General features: G+C 51.0%; 1 long non-coding RNA gene across 1 annotated transcript in view; it reads right to left on the bottom strand.

Annotated features, from left to right (window-relative positions):
• Positions 1-6062: 6062 nt before the first annotated feature.
• LOC105293545 overlaps positions 6063-17198 on the bottom strand; it is a 49556-nt gene continuing 38420 nt past the window's right edge. Inside the window, exons 3-4 of the long non-coding RNA XR_002780898.1 lie at positions 7642-7694; positions 6063-7202 (exon numbers count right to left, since the gene is read on the bottom strand). This is a non-coding gene — a long non-coding RNA (uncharacterized LOC105293545). The remainder of the gene's footprint in view (positions 7203-7641; positions 7695-17198) is intronic.

The following is a 17198-nucleotide window of genomic DNA, read 5'->3' as shown; positions in this document are numbered from 1 at the left end:
TTGGGTTTTGAGTTCTGAGGAATGTGCCAGCAACTATATGTCCTGCTGAACTTCAACACATGTGTATTGGGCTGCTCCAAAAAGTTAACAATTGGTCAGAGACAATTAGAACAGGCTCCAGCTCAGAAAAGGTCCCTGAGGTCTGCTGTGCCAGGCTTTCCTTGATGTCTAATTTCTGTGATGACAGAAATGTTCTCTCTGCTGTCCAGCACAGTAGGCAGTAGCAGAGTCGTGTGTGCCAGCTGAGCACTTGACACGTGGCCAGTGCCATGGAGGAACTGCAATTTAAATTTAATTGGTTAAAATTTTGATAGGCATGTGAACAGTGTCTGCCATATTGGACAGTGCAGGTAGATACTGCATGAGGAGCTGGAGTGGCGAGAGAACACTGGGGGTGGGCTCGGGGCTATTTACCTGCCAGTTCAACAGTATTTTACTTTTTTGACAGCCAACAATAACTATTAGTGCTGAATACCAGCCCTGCACTGTACTGTGAGACAGGTCTATGCACAAATGTGTTAGGAAACGGTGGATGACCTTCCATGAGGCAGGTTTCCCTTCATGTCCTTTCAGGGTTCTGGCTGTGCCAATGCACACAGAACCTCTGTGAAGGGGTATGTTTGATCAGAACAGTGTTTCTGTAAACCACAGTCTGGGAACCACTGATATATGGCAAAGCTGCCTTTAGATAAAACCCAAGTCTCTGGAAGGTCTGGGCTTTTCTCATCTCCTTTCATAGTCCCTGGTCCTGGGGTATAAACAGTACCAAGCAGTAGGCAGGCTGGGCCAAGGGAAGTCAGCTGGAATCACTAGCATCGGCCAGAGACTGAGGCTATGGCAGTAAGGGGATTGCTCAGAAAAAAAGCCCTGTGGACACATCTGTGTCCTTAGTCCCAGAATCCACTTGGACTGTGATCCCCTCTCTAGGCCCAGCCCTCTGGAAGGAGTGTGAGCCCTTGGTGGGGAAGAGAAGACTAAGTGAAAAAATGATTAAAAAAAAAAAAAAAACTGGAAAATGGGTGAAGGTCCGTCTGACATTCTCTGCCAAGGTCAAGAAGTATTGTTCTCTGATCTTGGACATGCTGTGTGAGTAGCAGGTGACCTGGCAGGGTGGGGTTGGAGGTGGGGGGTATTCTGCATGCGGATGCCTGAATAGACCCCAGTCTCAGTTCTGCCCATCAGATGATCCACCTGGAATTTTCAAGAGTAGCCTCACATAGAAGTAGAGGAATGGACAAGATGAGTGTTCCCAGATCTTCTAGGGCCCAGCCCATACTGAGAAGAGTCAGATCGGGGTGACTAGCTTCCTGTGGCTTCTAACTGGGGGCCTGGCAAGGTCTTCTAGTGGCTGGCTTTTCCAGATAAGGATGGCTGGGGGTGGTGCGGAGCCAGGTAGAATGAATTGAGGAGAGATGGGAGGGAAGGGATGCAACCCAGAAATAGGGACTGCTTCTGGTTTCTTCACTCTCCTTCTTCAACCTAATCCCTGATGGAGAGTCGGCAGTGGGTATGTTGAAGTCCCAGGTAGCCGTGGAATTCTCTCAAGTTCTAATAAGCAAAGTTCCTCAGTTGGAAATTACCAAAAAGGGAGAGGAATTCCTTCCGTTGGCTCCCAATCTGAGCTCCTCCAGCTCTTCCTACCCCAGGAGTCCTAAACAATTGGGACTAACTCCATGGAATGTCCCGTCCCCCTCTGCATAGTAAGAAAACTGGGTCCTAGGGATGTGGAGGAATGTGGGATAGAGCAAGACTTTCCAGGAAGGTGAGCTGTCCCACCATACTCCACCATGGACCTCAGCCCATGCCTGACAGGAAAAACAGTAAGGTCTGCCCACTCACCTAAGGGTGGTGGCAGCTGACACTAACTCACTAGCTAAACAGTGCCTGAAATGGAGCAACATCAGTACAATCTCAGCCAAATCTGGGCATAATAATTTAAGGTCATTCTAAAGCTCTGCCAGTGCTTTTGTGGGTCATTCCAAGAGTTTCAGTCTAAGCACAAATGGTGGAAACTCTTGGCTGAGGGCACTAGGAGGTCACTGAAACATGTTTTGTTGGGATTGTGATGACATCATTGCCCTCGAGGACCACTTCCCAATGGGGTAAAGTGGCAAAGTGGGGCTCAGCTACACCAGCTAGAACTCTGCCAAGTCTATAGATGTTCAAAGGCATTTCTGGTTAGTCACAGGATTTCTTTGCCATACTCCAAAGGTGTCACTTTAATTGAACTGGTTTATTCATTCAGCTCACTTGGCAATAGGAAGAAAGCCAGAGGCTAACATGCTGGCTGCCCACACAGAGGCTCATGACAGCAGAAGATCTTTAGGGAAGACAGAGGCAAACCATCCCTTCTTGGTATATTGGTTTTGAACATCTCTCAATGCACTGTGTACAGATAAGAGCTTTCTCAGATCTCTCTGGAAGTCTCAGGTGGGGACTGCCAAAAACAGAACCAAAGTCCCAGGAAAAGGCCAGGGCCTGGTTGAGGTGGAGTCCTTTCCTCTGAGAGTGATGCCCCCTGGTTGGTGGGGCTGGTCACGCCCAGGCTGTCATTCTTTGGAACCATTTGTTCTTCTTTCACACTGTTTGCACGGATCCAAAAATCCTTGTATTAGCGGAGCACAGGTTTCCTCAGGAGCCTTTGTGTCTGTCAGATGTAACACCCTTTCTTAACTTGGGCATGACTAACCCCATCGTGTGAGGGATCCTGTAAGTCATCGGAACTTTGCACTGACCTATCCTCACTTGTGCCAGGGGTCACAGAGGCAGGAGGCCTGGGAAGGGAGAATGGGTCTGGTGCCCTCCTTTTTCTGGTAGTGAAAGTTCTGGGCAGAGTGAGACGTTGTCAGCCAGGGCTCCCCTGTGAGGCCAAGTCAAATGCAGCACAAGGGAATAGCTGGCTGGCCACATGGTATTTCTAGCTCTAGGCAGTTCCCAAGAGACCCATTTCTGCTGATTTTCTTGAGGTAGGGAGTTGTTGAAGAAACCCCCACTTTTGCAGTCTCAATAGTGAGGCGGGCCTAGAGGGTCAATGCTAACAGTTTAATTTCAGTTGGGAAGATACTGGAGGCAACGAAGCAAGGACATGGGGACTAGATGTAAGAGGAGAGGCAGGCTTCCGGCCTGCCATCTTTTAACCAGCTCTGCGAGCTCAGAAATGGGCGGAACTGGAAAGGACCTTAAAGTCTGGCTGGGCAGTGACAACATGGTCCTCAAGTGCTCACTCTGTGCCGGGCACTGTGCCGAACAGCCCACGTGCACCATGACACCGGCACCCGTCATAGCCCCTTGTTCACGGATCTGGAAACCAGAGCTTGACTGGCATCAGGCGCTTGCCTGAGATGACCCCACTAATCAGTGTGGGGCCTGGATTCCAACTCACGTTTGTCTGTGCCTGGAACCCAGACTGGTTCCACAATATTAGGCTGCCTGCAGGGGGGAAACTGAGGCCTGGGGAGGAAGTCTGGGAGAGCTTGCCCACGGCAGTGCACCAGCACCACATGCCAAGAAAGTATTGGGGGACACTGAGGGAAGGCAGCAAAAGCTGCAGTTGCTCTGGACTCTGTATAGGACCCTGCCCTTGCCTTCAGCTCTTGTGACACCCCTCCCCCAGGCAACATGGCTCTGCTGCTACAGGCCCCAGGGCCTCAGTGGGGTGGGGTTTGGCTTGGTTCTCAAAGGGAAGGATGCCTCACCTGTGTCCTGGAGGCCACCTGCAGTTTTGAGGGGTGGAGGCCCTTGGGGGGTGGGACACAGATCATCTTTAACTTGACCTCCATGCAGAGGGGAGCTCAGCCACACAAGTCTGTTTGTGAACCGGCTCCCGGCTCCGGGGCACTCTGGCCTGCTAGACCTTATCTTAGCTCCAGGGATCAAAGAGGACTTTTCAGCGCTTGTCTGAGCAATATGACTAGAGTTCTCCTGTTCTGCTCTAAACTAGACACTTTGTTTGGTCCTGGGGTCCTCAGAAGTCTGGACTCTGGTGATCGAGTCAGGACCACTTGGGGGTGCATCCTAACTCTCAGTCACGTGGCTGGGGTCACCCCGTGGCTGTTGTGAATCTAATCCCGGCTTCTTGGTGCCTAAGAAAATCCAGCACCCCTGACAGCTGGCTGGTGACTGCCCTACGTCGGGTAGGTGCTCAGACTCACATGTAGGTTTCCTCCAGGGAAGGCTCACCCCCACCCTCCAGATGGGGCTGAGAGGAAGCCTGGGTGGGGCCCTCACTTCTGTTTCTGGCCAAATGCCGTGCACTGGCCTGGGTCCCCTTCTCAGTTTCTGCCCTTCTTAAAAGCCAGGTGGATGTGGGGTGCTTAGTTCTGCTACCACTTGTCCCTCATACTCTCAATCCAGAATCTGCCTGGAATTAGGGCAGGAGCAGTGAATTATTCCACCACAGTTAAAACTACTCAGCTACACCTTTGCTCAGAGAGGTGAAGGGAAACACCCGGGATCTTAGTCCATAAGTGAAGTAGGTGGCTCAGGCCACAATAGTCCCAGGATGGGGGTGGGGGATGGTGTGCCAGGCTTCTCTGAGAAAGCCGGCTTCATGACATGAGGGGGTTGTGTGGACATGGGGGTGATGTTCAGGGGCCTGGGGGTGGATAGAGAGAGTCATTAGGCCAGAGAGAGATTCCTTTCTAAAGCTAAGAACAAGTCAAGGAGTTCTGTCACATTGGCCATACCAGGGTGATGGTGGACCAGGTGGGGGCCGCTGGCCTTGTCTGTGAAAGGTGGCTGCCTCTACTGGGGTCACAGGGCTCTCTTCCCAGTGCTCCTGCTGGGCTTTGCCAAGATGCGAGAGGAACTGGATGTCGGAGCCACGGAGCCACGGAGCCACGGTTGGGACTGGCCTTGCAGGTGTGAGAATCTGGCATTCCGTATAGGGGGTAGGGGATGGGGTGGGTTTGGGGATGGAGATAGGGCAGAGAGGAGGGCCTGAAGGGAAGTGCGACTTTCCAAGAATCAACAGCCAGGTGACGGATCATCACCACCCTTCTGCCATGCACTGTCAAGCAGCCAGAGGTCTCAGCCCAGGGGACCATCGGCCCCCACTTGGGGGACCTGCCCCGGGTCACTAGAGAGGACCTCATTTTTGGTCTCTGGCCATACTAAGACATGTAAATGTTGCTCTGGGGCCCTCCCTTATCTGACAGCCCACAGAGGCAGAGCCTCATCATCCAGCACCTCACCATCCAGCACCTGTCCCCTTCCTGTCTGTGGGGTGCCCAACCTCTCTAACCAGACGGCAAGCTCCCAGAGGTAAGCAGCTCATCGCCTCCATATTCTCACAGTGCTCAGGCACAGCTGGCACTTGAGAGCACTTCCTGCAAAACCCTGGGTCAGCAAAACGCTGCAGTCAGCATCTGCTCCCCTGCTCTGCTCACTGCCCACCCACCTTCTCTGAGTCCTTCCCTGGGGGACAAGCCAGGCTAGATTCAGGTGCAGGGGAGCAGGCTGACAGACAGGGAGGGCACAGTGAGTGGTAACTAGCTCTGTCCTTGCAGAATGGGCCATGGACAAAATGGGCCATGACTGACCAGCAGCCATAGGCCCCAGAATAAGGGCCACTGTGTCCTACGACATACAGCACAACCCATCCGTGCCCCTCTGCAGGACTGCTGGAGATGGAAGGCTGAGTCAGTGTTTTCTTTCTTTTTTTTTTATTAATTACTTTCTTTTATTAAAAATGTACACAAGTAAAAGGAACATGGTTTAATTGTACAGAGTAAGAAATATAGATGCGTAAATAAAAACAATTTGAGCCACCTCCAGTACACCACCCAGGAGTAATCAGGCTGTTAAATTTTTAGAGACAGGGTACAAATATAATTTTTTACTCCCTTGTATATATATCTAGGAGCTCCGTTCTGTGCAGACACAGGCATGGTCTCCACAAATGATGACTCCGTTGGGAACATCGCACGCGGGAGTCTGTGCTTGCCTGGCACTGGCTTGGGTCCCTTCCTCCGCCCCCGGGTTTCTCTGCGCTGATACTAAGCAGAGGTTGGCATCCCAGAGTCCAAAGGGCCAGCTGTCCAGGCTGCAGATGTGATCTAGAATAGATTAGAAGGTTCAAAAGGCTTTGCTCAGGACCAAAGTATCTCCTGGGATATGAGACTTTCAGTGCTAAAACTGAGAAAGTCTTGGTCAAACTAGGGCAGGCTGGTCACCCTACTTAGAAGGCTGAAGGCCTTGTCCAGTTCCGCCCTCCCTTGCTGCCCACAGGCCCTCCTGCTGGGCTTTAATCCCCTCAGGCCTTCACGGAGCAAACTAGGGAAGAGAGAAAAGAGGACATGAATAGGGCAGACAGGCAGTCAGTCATCACCCGAGGAAAGGCGCCAGGTGAACTCTGGCTATCAAGGGCAGCCAGGCACGCAGAGGTGGAAGGACTCCAGTACTTGGCCACCCACTCCTCTGGCTCTGAGCAAGTCCTCAGAAGCTAGGCTCTGGCCCTAGTCCTTGGAAAGAGCAGAGTCTCCGGATGGGAAGTGCTCAGCCCCCGGGAGCCACCTACAGCCCTGGCGCATTCAGCCTTATACCCGCCTCTCTGTGTCCACAACCCCTGGCTCCTCCTGCCCAGCTCCTCTCTGCCTAAGACTGGGAGCAGAGGATGGGTACAGAGGAAAAAGGACAGGCTGAGCTGAGTGAGGAGCAGGCAGGTAGGAGGGGACCTGGGCAGAATGGATCTCTGTGACAGTGGCCAGCACATCCTGACTGGTCTGGCCTGGCCCCCTGTCTATGTGTGAGGACGGGTCCCTTGGAGAACCCAGAGAAGTAGGCGGAATAATGGTCCATGGTGGAACAAAGATGTCCACTTCTTAATGCCTGGGATCTATGAGTATGTGTCACCTGGCAACTGGGAATTATGGTTGCAGATGGAATTAAGGTTGCTAACCAGCCGACTTCAAAATAAAGACATTCTCCTGGATTATCTGGATGGGTCCAATGTAATTGCAAGAGTCCTTAAATGGGGGAAAAGGAGGCAGAAGAATCAGAACCAAAGAGATGGCATTGTGTGAAAGACTTGACCGGCCTTGACTTGCTGGCTTTGAAGATGGAGGAAGGGGCCACAAGCCAAGGCCAAGCTGGAAAGGGCAAGGAAGCAGGTTCTCTACTGGAATCCCCAGAAAGGAATGCAGCCCGGCTGACACCTTGACATTAGTCCTGTTAGCCTCATTGTGGACTTCTGCCCTACAGAACTATAAAATAACAAATTTGCGTTATTTTAAGCAACTTAGTTTATGGTGATTTGGTACAACAGCAATACTGCGAAACCACCTGGGGGATATGCAGCTGCCCAAAATCCCTTGGTTAGAGTCAGTCTTATAGATCCCACAGCCCCTCGGTGAGAGACCCTATTTTGTTCTGGGAGGCACTGAGAAGCCGGAGCCCCGGGTACAGAGTGGGCCTCCACGGCTTGCGAGGGGCCAAAAGGATGCCCGGAGGAGAGTGCATCTGTTGGATGTGATACAGGAAATGGCTGCCTTCTTAGACCCACTCCCCAGACCTCTGACGGTGCTGGCTCTGAGTCGCTCTGGAAGAGCTGTCCTTCAGGAGGCCACTGGGCACATCTAGTCAGGGCCTGCGGGGCTTGGCTTCAGACCCCCTGTGTCCTTTTCATACACCCGTAATACTCACAGCTCTTTCAGTCCTTGGCCTCACTAAGGGGATCCAGGTTATCTCAGGAAAAGCTAGGACAAGAAGGAAAAAAGTTTAGAGGACAAATCACTAAATTGGATTTTGGCCAGATCTGCTTAAAATCCCTGCTCTGCCACTTGCTAGCTGTGTAGCCTCAAATAAGCCACTAGACCACTTGTGGCCTCAGTTTCTCCATCTGTACAATGGGTATAATAGCTCTTGTCTAACATGCCTCACAGGGTTTGTGAGTCTCGGGGGAGATAACACCTGAGAAAATGTGGTGCTGCATCGACTGAGATGCTGTAAGGAGCGCAACCCCGGGTGCCTTGGGATGAGCAGATGACCACACAACTGTGATTGAGCAGACTCAACAGCTCGGTCCTGCCCACAGGCAAGAGGTTGCTGCCTGGCCGGGATGGAAGACAAAGACTTGTCTTTCTCTGAGCCACTGCCTGGGAGCTCGCACTGGACGTGAGACAGAGCCACCGGACCACAGGATGTCCTTCCCCCAACCACCACAGACTGCGGCTTTGAGCTTTTTTTTTTTTTTTTTTTTTACTAAGGAAAACGTTTTCTAGAGTCTCTTTTGCATGAAAACCATCCTTCCTTTCATAAAACGCTCACAGGAGCTGGACAAGTAGCTCTCTACGCTCCTTTGCACTCAATAATTAAAGTATTTACCTTAGTCTCATCCACCCCTGCTCCATGCCAGCTTCCAGTGTTTTCTCTGTTCCTAGAGAACTCCTTACTCAGGCCTCAAGACCACCTCCCTCACCAGCCTTGCTTCTCCCAGACCTGCCCTGGGAGTCCCCGCCTCCTGGCATTTGCTTATATCACAGCCTGCACTTCTCTGAGCCCTGCCCTTCCCTGAAGAACAAAGCCTGGCCAAACCCTGTGCAGCCTGCTGGCCTATAGTGAGTGATCCTGCTTCCTACTAATTTGTGCAGAAATGCTAGCTACCGTTTACTGATTGTTAACTTCAGGTCACACAGCATGGGTGCTCTCATTTATTTCCAGGGAACCAGCGGTGCCATAGACTAAAATGTGAACAGCCCTCCCTGGAGTTGTAAAGTGTGTTGACCCTATTTGATCTTCTCTTGATGTATTGCGATCCCCATTTCACTTATCACTGAGGCTCAGAGAGGTCAAGTTAACTCATCCATGGTCACACAGTGGGTTTGTGGTAGAGCTAGGACTTGATCTCAAGTCAGTTTGCTCTGAATCCAGTGTGTTTTCACTCTCACGGTGGTGTCTTCCTCAACTCCCACCTGCCAGCACTGGAGGGCTGGGATGGAGTATTCGGAGTTGAACACACAGAGAGCAACCAGGGAATGTCTTGTGGTGGCAGCGTTGATCACAATGAGTTCGATCAGAGTTTGCCATTCAATCAACAAGTCTTCCTAGTGTCTGGGGCGTCTGGGAAGCAGGGACAGGCCTATTCTGTTCACAGCTTTGTTCTGGCACCTAGCTGTGCCTGACACGTAGCATGTGCTCAGTTAATGACATTGAACTCACGCTTGTTCATTCAAATAATAAAACAATAAAGTAAATAATACGAGTGAACACCTATGGAGTGTCTACCACTAGCCAGCTCTCAAGGAGTCTCCAGGAGAGTTGAGGAGAAATATAACACTGGTGACAAGGACCCCACATGGAGTTTTACATCAAAAAAGTATCTGTGGGAAGGCCATGAGGACACCAAAGGAAGAAAGAAGATGAGCGGCAACCCTAGATCTTCCAATCGTGTTGGAGGCCATGCCAGCAGCTGTCACCATCACAGTTAGAATACATTGACCGACAAAGCACGCAAACCCCAATTTTCCATCCACATCCACGGTTCTGCTTGTTCAGACCACATCTGGATGCTTTTGTTGCCTCTCCATACTGGATAACCAGAATGCTGAGGGCGACTGGACAATCATGGAAACTGGTGATGTCTTGCTTGGAGAAGGAAACGGAGGGTCATCTCTAATACCCGATGGACTGCCAGTGGGCATCAACCCTGTGCACCCCCGAGGAAGCTCTCTGGAAATGGACCAGAGAAGGAGGGAGCCTGTTGGACCGCCTCTCTGGAACCACATGAGGCCTTAGTCTCTGCAGCATACACTCTACACACCTGCTCACACACAAAAAAAACGTTTATTAACTGTTGCCCATGGCCAATTCCTGACTAGGGAAATAAGAATGAATAAAACAAGCTTCCAACCTTAGATAAACATCAGTCCCATAGGGGACAGAGTCAGGAAAGCTCATCCTGTGGCCTCAGAGGCCTAATTATGCATCCCATAGGGTCCTGTCTCAGCCACTGCCGAAAGCCATTTTCTTCTTCGAATTCTGAAGGGGCAGGGCCCAATGGCAGATAATCAACAAACATATGCATATCTGAAGAGGGGGTGCTGGGGTGGGAAGTCCAGCTGAATCAACGCTCTATGGGGGCAAAGAGGGGCTGGGTCTCAGGCATGGTCATTTGCACGTGTCTTCTGCCCCTTCAGATCCCCTTTAGTCCGGACAGGCCTTGACCAAGTTGTCTTCCAGCCCGTTCCCACCAGTACCAGCCGATCTTTGCCGGCTGTGGTGACGTGTCCAAGGATGTCCTTCAATCCTAAATTGCATACTGGTCTTTATCTTCCGTTATCGCCAAGGCTCCTCAGGCTGCAGTCACAGCTGTGGTTCAGCAGCAAGGCTGCTCCGAATGAGGGCTCATTCTGCTGCCCTGTCCCTTCACTGCACTGCTCGGTGCTGGCACTGACATACATACACTCTCGTTTTTTATTGTAAAACAATAATTATGCCAGAAAAATGCACAAAACATATGTTCGGTTTAGTAAGTATAAAATATAAAGCAAATATCTGTATAACCACCACCAGGTCCAGAGATAAAACAATGCCAACACCCTCAAAGACTCCTGGGCAACCCTCCTAACCCCAACCCCGACCTCCCCCTCCCGTGGGCACGGTTAAATCGACTTTGTGATAATAATGTCTGTGTGTTGTTTTTTTTTTTTTAGGTCTACCTCCTCTGCATGTATCCTTAAAGAATACAGTCCAGTTGTTGAACTTTTCATGAAAGAAATTATATATGTGTTTTTTTCGTGTGTTTTACTCAGTATTATGTCGGTGTGAGTTACCCATTATGACAGTTCCATACAACATTACAGTTATTGCAAGTTGCTGTGGGTCTTTCATTTTCACTGCAGGAATGTTGTGTGGTTTATTCGTCTTCTCCAGTGGTGGTGGGCATTTGGACTCTTCTTGGTGCTGTGTGGACATTCTGGTACACATGGGTAGCAGTCTGGTTAGAGAAGATTCTGAGGAGTGGGGTTGCTGGGTTATAGGGTAGATGCATTTTCATCTTTTCGAGATCACTTAAGTACTTTTTAATTCTGAAATGTTTCTCAGGGAAACAGTGCTGTGACATTCCAGCATTGTCTGGGATAGAGGAAATGAGGTATGCTGGCCACTGCCATTTGACCGGCCCACCCTCTGCCCTCAGAACCCTGTACCCTGCAGCCCAGCCACGCCGTCCCCCTCTCTGGCACCCAGAGGCTGGGGCCTCTTAGCAGCAGGCTCCTCTCTGGCCTTCCTCCCTCAGAGATGCAGTTGGGTGGGGGTGAGAGGAGGGTGAGAATGAGGAAGTGGAAGCCAAATACGAGGGCCACAGAGAAGTCTGGTCCACAGACCTCAGCGTGTCAGCAGCACAGTCCGTGGGAGAGGAACGTGCAAGCTGCCCGTGAAACACGCCGAGAAGTGCCGGGCCCACGGGTACAGTGCCAAGGTGTGCTACCACCAGGCAAGCCGCCACTCTGCAATAGGCTCCTGTGCAGAAAGTCACTCTGCACAATCCTTACCCCAACCCTGTGGGTAGATGTTATCATCCCCATGTCACAGATGAAGCCACTGAGGCAAGAGATACTGAGTGACTGGCAATACTACACAACAGTTAATAGTGTGGGATCCGGACCTGTTTAAATAGTGGCTTTCACACTTACTGGCGCAACATTGGCCCAGTTATCTGACTCCCTTTAGCCTCAGTTTCCTCATCTGTAGGATGGGGCTGACTGACACACAGGTCGTTGAGAGTTAGACGAGGCGTCGAAGGCGCTTAGCAGAGTGCCGGTACAAAGGAGGCACGAGCGGGACTGTGAAATGGGAGCTACGGAGTTCCAAGGTGGTCAGCCAGGACATGGTGAAGGGTGAGGGGGACAGCTCGTCTTGGCAAGCTGGGACTAGGTCACCAAGCTGAGGGAGTGGATGGGTGCTGTGTGAGGACGCAGTCAGCGGAGTGCTGGCCAGGTGGACTTTGAAACGCAGGCACCCAGGCAGTTCTGCCCTCTGGCACCTTTGCCCAGAGCTCTCTACCTATCTGTGGCTGCTTCAAAGGGCAGCGACTTGTGACAGGGAGTGGCTGCATACCTGCACATGTGGGAGCTTCAGCCCAGCTTCAACGCTGGTCTCCAGGAGGCCACACTGGCAGGCAGCAGCAGTGGCAGCCAATGGGCAATGAGCCTGTTGCTAAGGTCACTGGTGAACCTTATTTGGTGACATAGGGCTGACCCTGCCTTCACCTCTGAGAACCCTGGGAAACGCCAACCACAGATGTGAAACGAACGTCTCAAAACCACAACATTTCCTTTGAGAAAAGATTTGTCTCTCCTCTCTGGCCTGCCTCTCAGGCTGGACGCCTTTGGTACGATGCCTTGCAGCTTCAAGAGAGGAAAGCCGGGCAGTGAGACAGAGCAGGGAAAGAGGGCAGGGGCTGCTGCACGGGTGGCCTCAGGGCCTCACCAGGACCTCGAAGGCTTCTTCTGCTCCCGCCTTGGCAGTTGCCGACCCCTGCCTAGGCCTCCCCACACACACCCTGAAGTGTTCCTGGCCCCACTTCCTGCGCCCTTGGGAAGCGGCTGGTATGAGGAAGCGCCGCGGCACGCAGGGAGGAAGTGGGCCTGCCCAGGCCCTCACCATCTGCACCAGCCGCACTGCTTCGGTGCAGCCTGCAGCTCAAACGGTCGGTGGTTTCAGTTTTTCACCTCCCTCTGGTGCATCTTCTAGCTTAGCATTAAACAAGTAAAACTGTTGCCCCACCTCAAATGTAGAAGGGAAGCTGGGCCTGCAATATTTCCAAAATAATATTGTTTCCTCGTGTTTTTACAGTACCTTCGAGTCTTGAATTGTGCTCGTATTTGCCGTCTTGTTCGACTCTCACAAGCCCAGCTAAGGAAATCACAGCCGTACATAACGACGAGCCCTCACCATGTGTCAGGAACATGAATTGACTCACAGAATCTGCTATGATCATTCCCATTTTACGGAGGAGAGAAATGAAGCGAAGATACAGATTCTGTAATTGTCTCAAAGGTCACATAGCCCGTGAATGACAAAGCTGAGGTTTTAGCCCAGATAGCCCAGTTCCAAACTCTGCCCTATTATCTCCTGTTACATTGCCTTTCAGGGCCCATACACCAGAACAAATTCCACTTACAGATGAGAAGGTGAGGCTGAGTAGACTAAAGGTGGTGTGGGACCTGGAGTCAGGGCTACTTCCTCTGTCCATGTTTTTTCCCCACCAGAATCCTTCATTTGCTCCCCTTCTTTTTTATCATTGTCACCACCCCTCCCCGCCAACTTGTCTCCTGACCCACAGGCTAAACATGGCCTTTCTTTTCTAGGCAGCCGAGGGAGCCAAGTGGCCTGGCCTGTCTGGAAGAGGCTATGTGAGCCCATCTCTCAGATAATGGGAGCAAAGTCAGGGCCAGGGAGAATGTGCCACAGGACACCCCTTCCCCTGCCCTCCACCATCCCTTGCTAAGCCTTCGGGCCTCAGAAACCCCTGCACACACCAGGTCAGTCAAAGCGTTGCATGGGCTGGGGTCTGGGCAGATCTGTCCATAGCATCCGTAACTGAAGGTGCTCTGAGGAGCTGGGGCAAGGGAGCCTGGACGCCGAGGAAGGTCAGTGCAGGTCCCTCGCCGGAGCACTGCCCCTCACTCGAGCTCTTCAGGCTGGCTTCACTCATTGAACACATACTTTTTGTGCACCTACCACATGTCAGGCACTACCCCAAGCACTAAAGATGCAACAGTGAACCACACAGACTCCACACCACGTTCCAGGCCTTGAAGGGTTTAGTTCCAGCGAAGGAGACAGACATTAGGCAAATAATCACACGGATAGCTGAAAACCACAGGGTGCTATGTGGGTGCGACTTCGACTTCTGGGTCTTAATGAGTGTGGGACTGGGGGTTAGAATAGCCATTCTCTGCAGAACGGAGGGAGGGTGTGGAGTTAGGGAGTGGGGACAGTTCTTGGCCCCGTCCCCACTGTCCTCCTCCCCCCTACAGTCCAGTTCCTTCAGGAAATGGGCTTCCAAAAAAGCTGCTCTGCTGGCATCTGTAAAGTTGCCTGAGCGGTGCCTTTGCTGGCAGTTGCTTTCAGTGTTTCTGCCCGGGTGAGCACAGACTCACCTATGCGTGTGTGAGTGAGGGTGGGGTGGGGTGGGGTGGAGACACAGGAGAGGAGGGCTGGGGGTTCTTGATCTTTGATCTCGAGCACCTCCATCCCTCACCCGAGTCTGGTGTGCACATGTGGGAGAGCCCTGGCAGGCCATGGGGACAAGAAGCTGCTGGTGTGAAACACTTAATTCTGAGAAACATTTTCAGAATTAAACATTTTCAGATTAACTGAGAGCCAGGGCCCTTCCTAAAGTACCTCTGAAAAGAGTTTTTCGACCGAAAGCATGACATGAGCTCTTCCTAGAGCGGAAACCCTCCCAGGGTTGACAGCAAGCTGGCCAGCCTCAGAGGAAGCTGGCGCAGAGTGCAGCCCTTGCCGGCGACCCTGTGTTGACGTGCCCACTATAGGGCTGCTTTTGGAGCACCCCCGTGTCCTCACTGAACACACTGCTCCCCCGCCTCTGCTTCCTTCTCTCTCAGGGACTCTCCCTGTGGAAAAGGGACCTCAGCACTTGGGGCTTCGAGGCTGTGATTTCTAGTTTCATTTTCCAGTTTCCACTCAGAAGCAGCTCTGCCAGCTCTCTGCTCCCCATGCCACAAGGCACCCCAGGGGAGCTAGGGGACAAGAAAAAAGTGTCTCAGCCAGAACTCTACTCCCCAGGATTATTGTCTTCTCTCTTCCCCACATTCCAAGTTTCCCTTTATGATGCTAATTTGTAACAGGCATTAATAGAAACAAAACAAGAAAAAAATTTCTACAAAGAGCCCTCAGGTCCTTTGGCTCTCTCCCTTGCTCCATTTATTTGTAATTTATAGCTCGTCTAATTTCTAAAAGGATTTAAGGGCATTCATACCTATTTTTTCCTGTGTGTGTGAGCATGCATGCAAAACTATGGGTGGGGCGGGTCTTCCAGTGTACCCTTGCCCTGGTCCTGGTCTGACCTTGGAGGGGTGGGACAGGGCCCCAAGCTTGGCAGCTGTGGACCTTTCCTAATCTCTAGGGCAAATTTGTTCTTCAATGTGTCTAGTATCAGTTTTTGACCAATCATTAATCAAAGTCGTAATAAAAAGATAATCTCAGGACTGGGCTGTAAAGGTCCTTAAATAAACCCTTCTGTGAAGGCCTTGGGGCCAAGAGGAAAGGGTCTCATGTCTGTGGCTGGGTTTGGAGGCAAACGAAGGCACCATCCATCTCAGTTCAGTGGGAACAGACATGGACCTCAGTCACCTTAGTGGCTGTGGCTTCTTGCTTCACCTCTCACTGCCGATGAAGCTGGCCATGCCCTGGCTTCTGCACCAGGTGGCAAAGTTGGGCATGGAGGCTGAAGTTGGGCCAAATGTGGGGGCCTAAAGGGCGTGACAATTATGGTGTGGCTCTGGGGCCAGGCCTGATGGCAGTGGAGGCAGGGCAGCCCCCATGGCCCCCAGAGCCCACGTGATGCGGGGAGCCCCCACATGATAGTTTGGCTCATTCCCGCTCACTTACTGCAGGGCAGAGTGGTGCCTAGGGGTGAAGGAGGAGGCCCACTTCTCACGGGAAGAAGAAAGGAAGTGGTTCCTCTTGGGGCCCAGCAGGGTCAGAGGCTGTGGGGCCCTCACTCCTCTCCAAACTCCCTCACAGAGGACAGGGTGGGTCTGCTCTCTGGGGCATGAGGTCACAGGCTCCTGGCAGGCTGCAGGGCTGGCTCCGGGAGATAGTATCAGTCATTATCAGGGATAGTGTAAGGCCTAGTACCAGTTCCAAGAAGGACAGCAAGGCAGGGCACAAGTACCTGGGCCAGGTGTAACCTGGACCAACAGATGTAGAGGCTTAGTTGTCAGTAACCTTCACAAGAGCCACAGCAATGATTGCATTATCCAGGAGAGTCACTACGCTCCTGTGGACGTATTGGAGGTGTGTGGTGTCTGAGAAGGCAGGAGAGGGGCTCCCTGCTCCCTGCTTACCTTCTGACATGTTACTGGGCCCACGTTTTCAGATGCAAGAAAGAAATGAGCATTTTTGGAGAAGCGCAACCCTGGAGGTGCAAGGGAGTGAAATCAGGTGTGAGCAACTGTTCAAAGGATTGGCATCCAGAACCGAGATAGACTTGTTCTGGATGGTTCAAGGGGAAGAAGCAGCCTCGATGGGAACAGTCAAGAGAAAGATGTGAGGAGAAGACTTCTTATGAGTCCAGTGTGGTCTCCGAAGATAGACACACACACACACACACACACACACACACACACACACACACACACACACACACACACACATTCTTTTTTTGAAAGAGAACAAGAAAGGAGTAGAATAAATACACACTGAAATTTTAACAGCGGCTCTCTAGCCGGTAAGATTTTAGATGATTTAAATTTTTCTGCTTGTGCTTACCAATAGTTTCCAAAATATCCATAATACACCCAACTTACTTTTTTTTAATCATGATAAAATACACATAACATAAAATTTACCATTTTAACAATTTTTAGGTGTGTGATTCAATGGCATTAAGTTTTACACTCACATCGATGTGCAGGCTTCACTACCAGGCAGCTCCAGAATTTTTTCATCATCCTTGACATAAACTCCGAACTCACTAAACTAACTCCCCATTGCCCGCTACCACCAGTTGCTGGCAATCACCATTCTGTTTTCCATCTCTATAAATTTGACTACTCTGGGTACCTCATATGAGCGGAATTACATAATATTTGTCCTTTGTGTCTGGCTTATTTCACTTCTTGGCATAATTTTTTCAAGTTTCAACCATGTGGCAACGTGTGGCAGGATTTCATGCCTTTTTAAGGGTGAATGATATTCTGTTGTGTGTACGTATTCCATTATCTGTCAATAAACACTTGGGTTGTTTCCACCTTGGGACTGTTGTGAATAATGCTGATATGAATGTGGATGTACAAACATCTCTTTGAGTTCCTGCTTTAAGTTCTTTTCAGTATAAGCCCAGAAGTGAATTGCTGGATCATATGGTATTTCTACATTCAATTTTTTGAGGAAAGGCCATACCATTTTCCATAGTGATTGCATCATTTTATATACACACTAGCAATGCACCAGGGTTCCAGCTTCTCCACATCCTCACCAATACTTGTTCTTTTCTTTCTTTTTTTTTT

This window comes from Pteropus vampyrus, unplaced genomic scaffold (genome assembly GCF_000151845.1).
Source record: "Pteropus vampyrus isolate Shadow unplaced genomic scaffold, Pvam_2.0 Scaffold74, whole genome shotgun sequence".
NCBI classification, from domain to species: Eukaryota; Metazoa; Chordata; class Mammalia; order Chiroptera; family Pteropodidae; genus Pteropus; species Pteropus vampyrus.
Note: the sequence above shows the minus strand (reverse complement) of the source record. Positions and strands in the feature narration are given on the sequence as shown.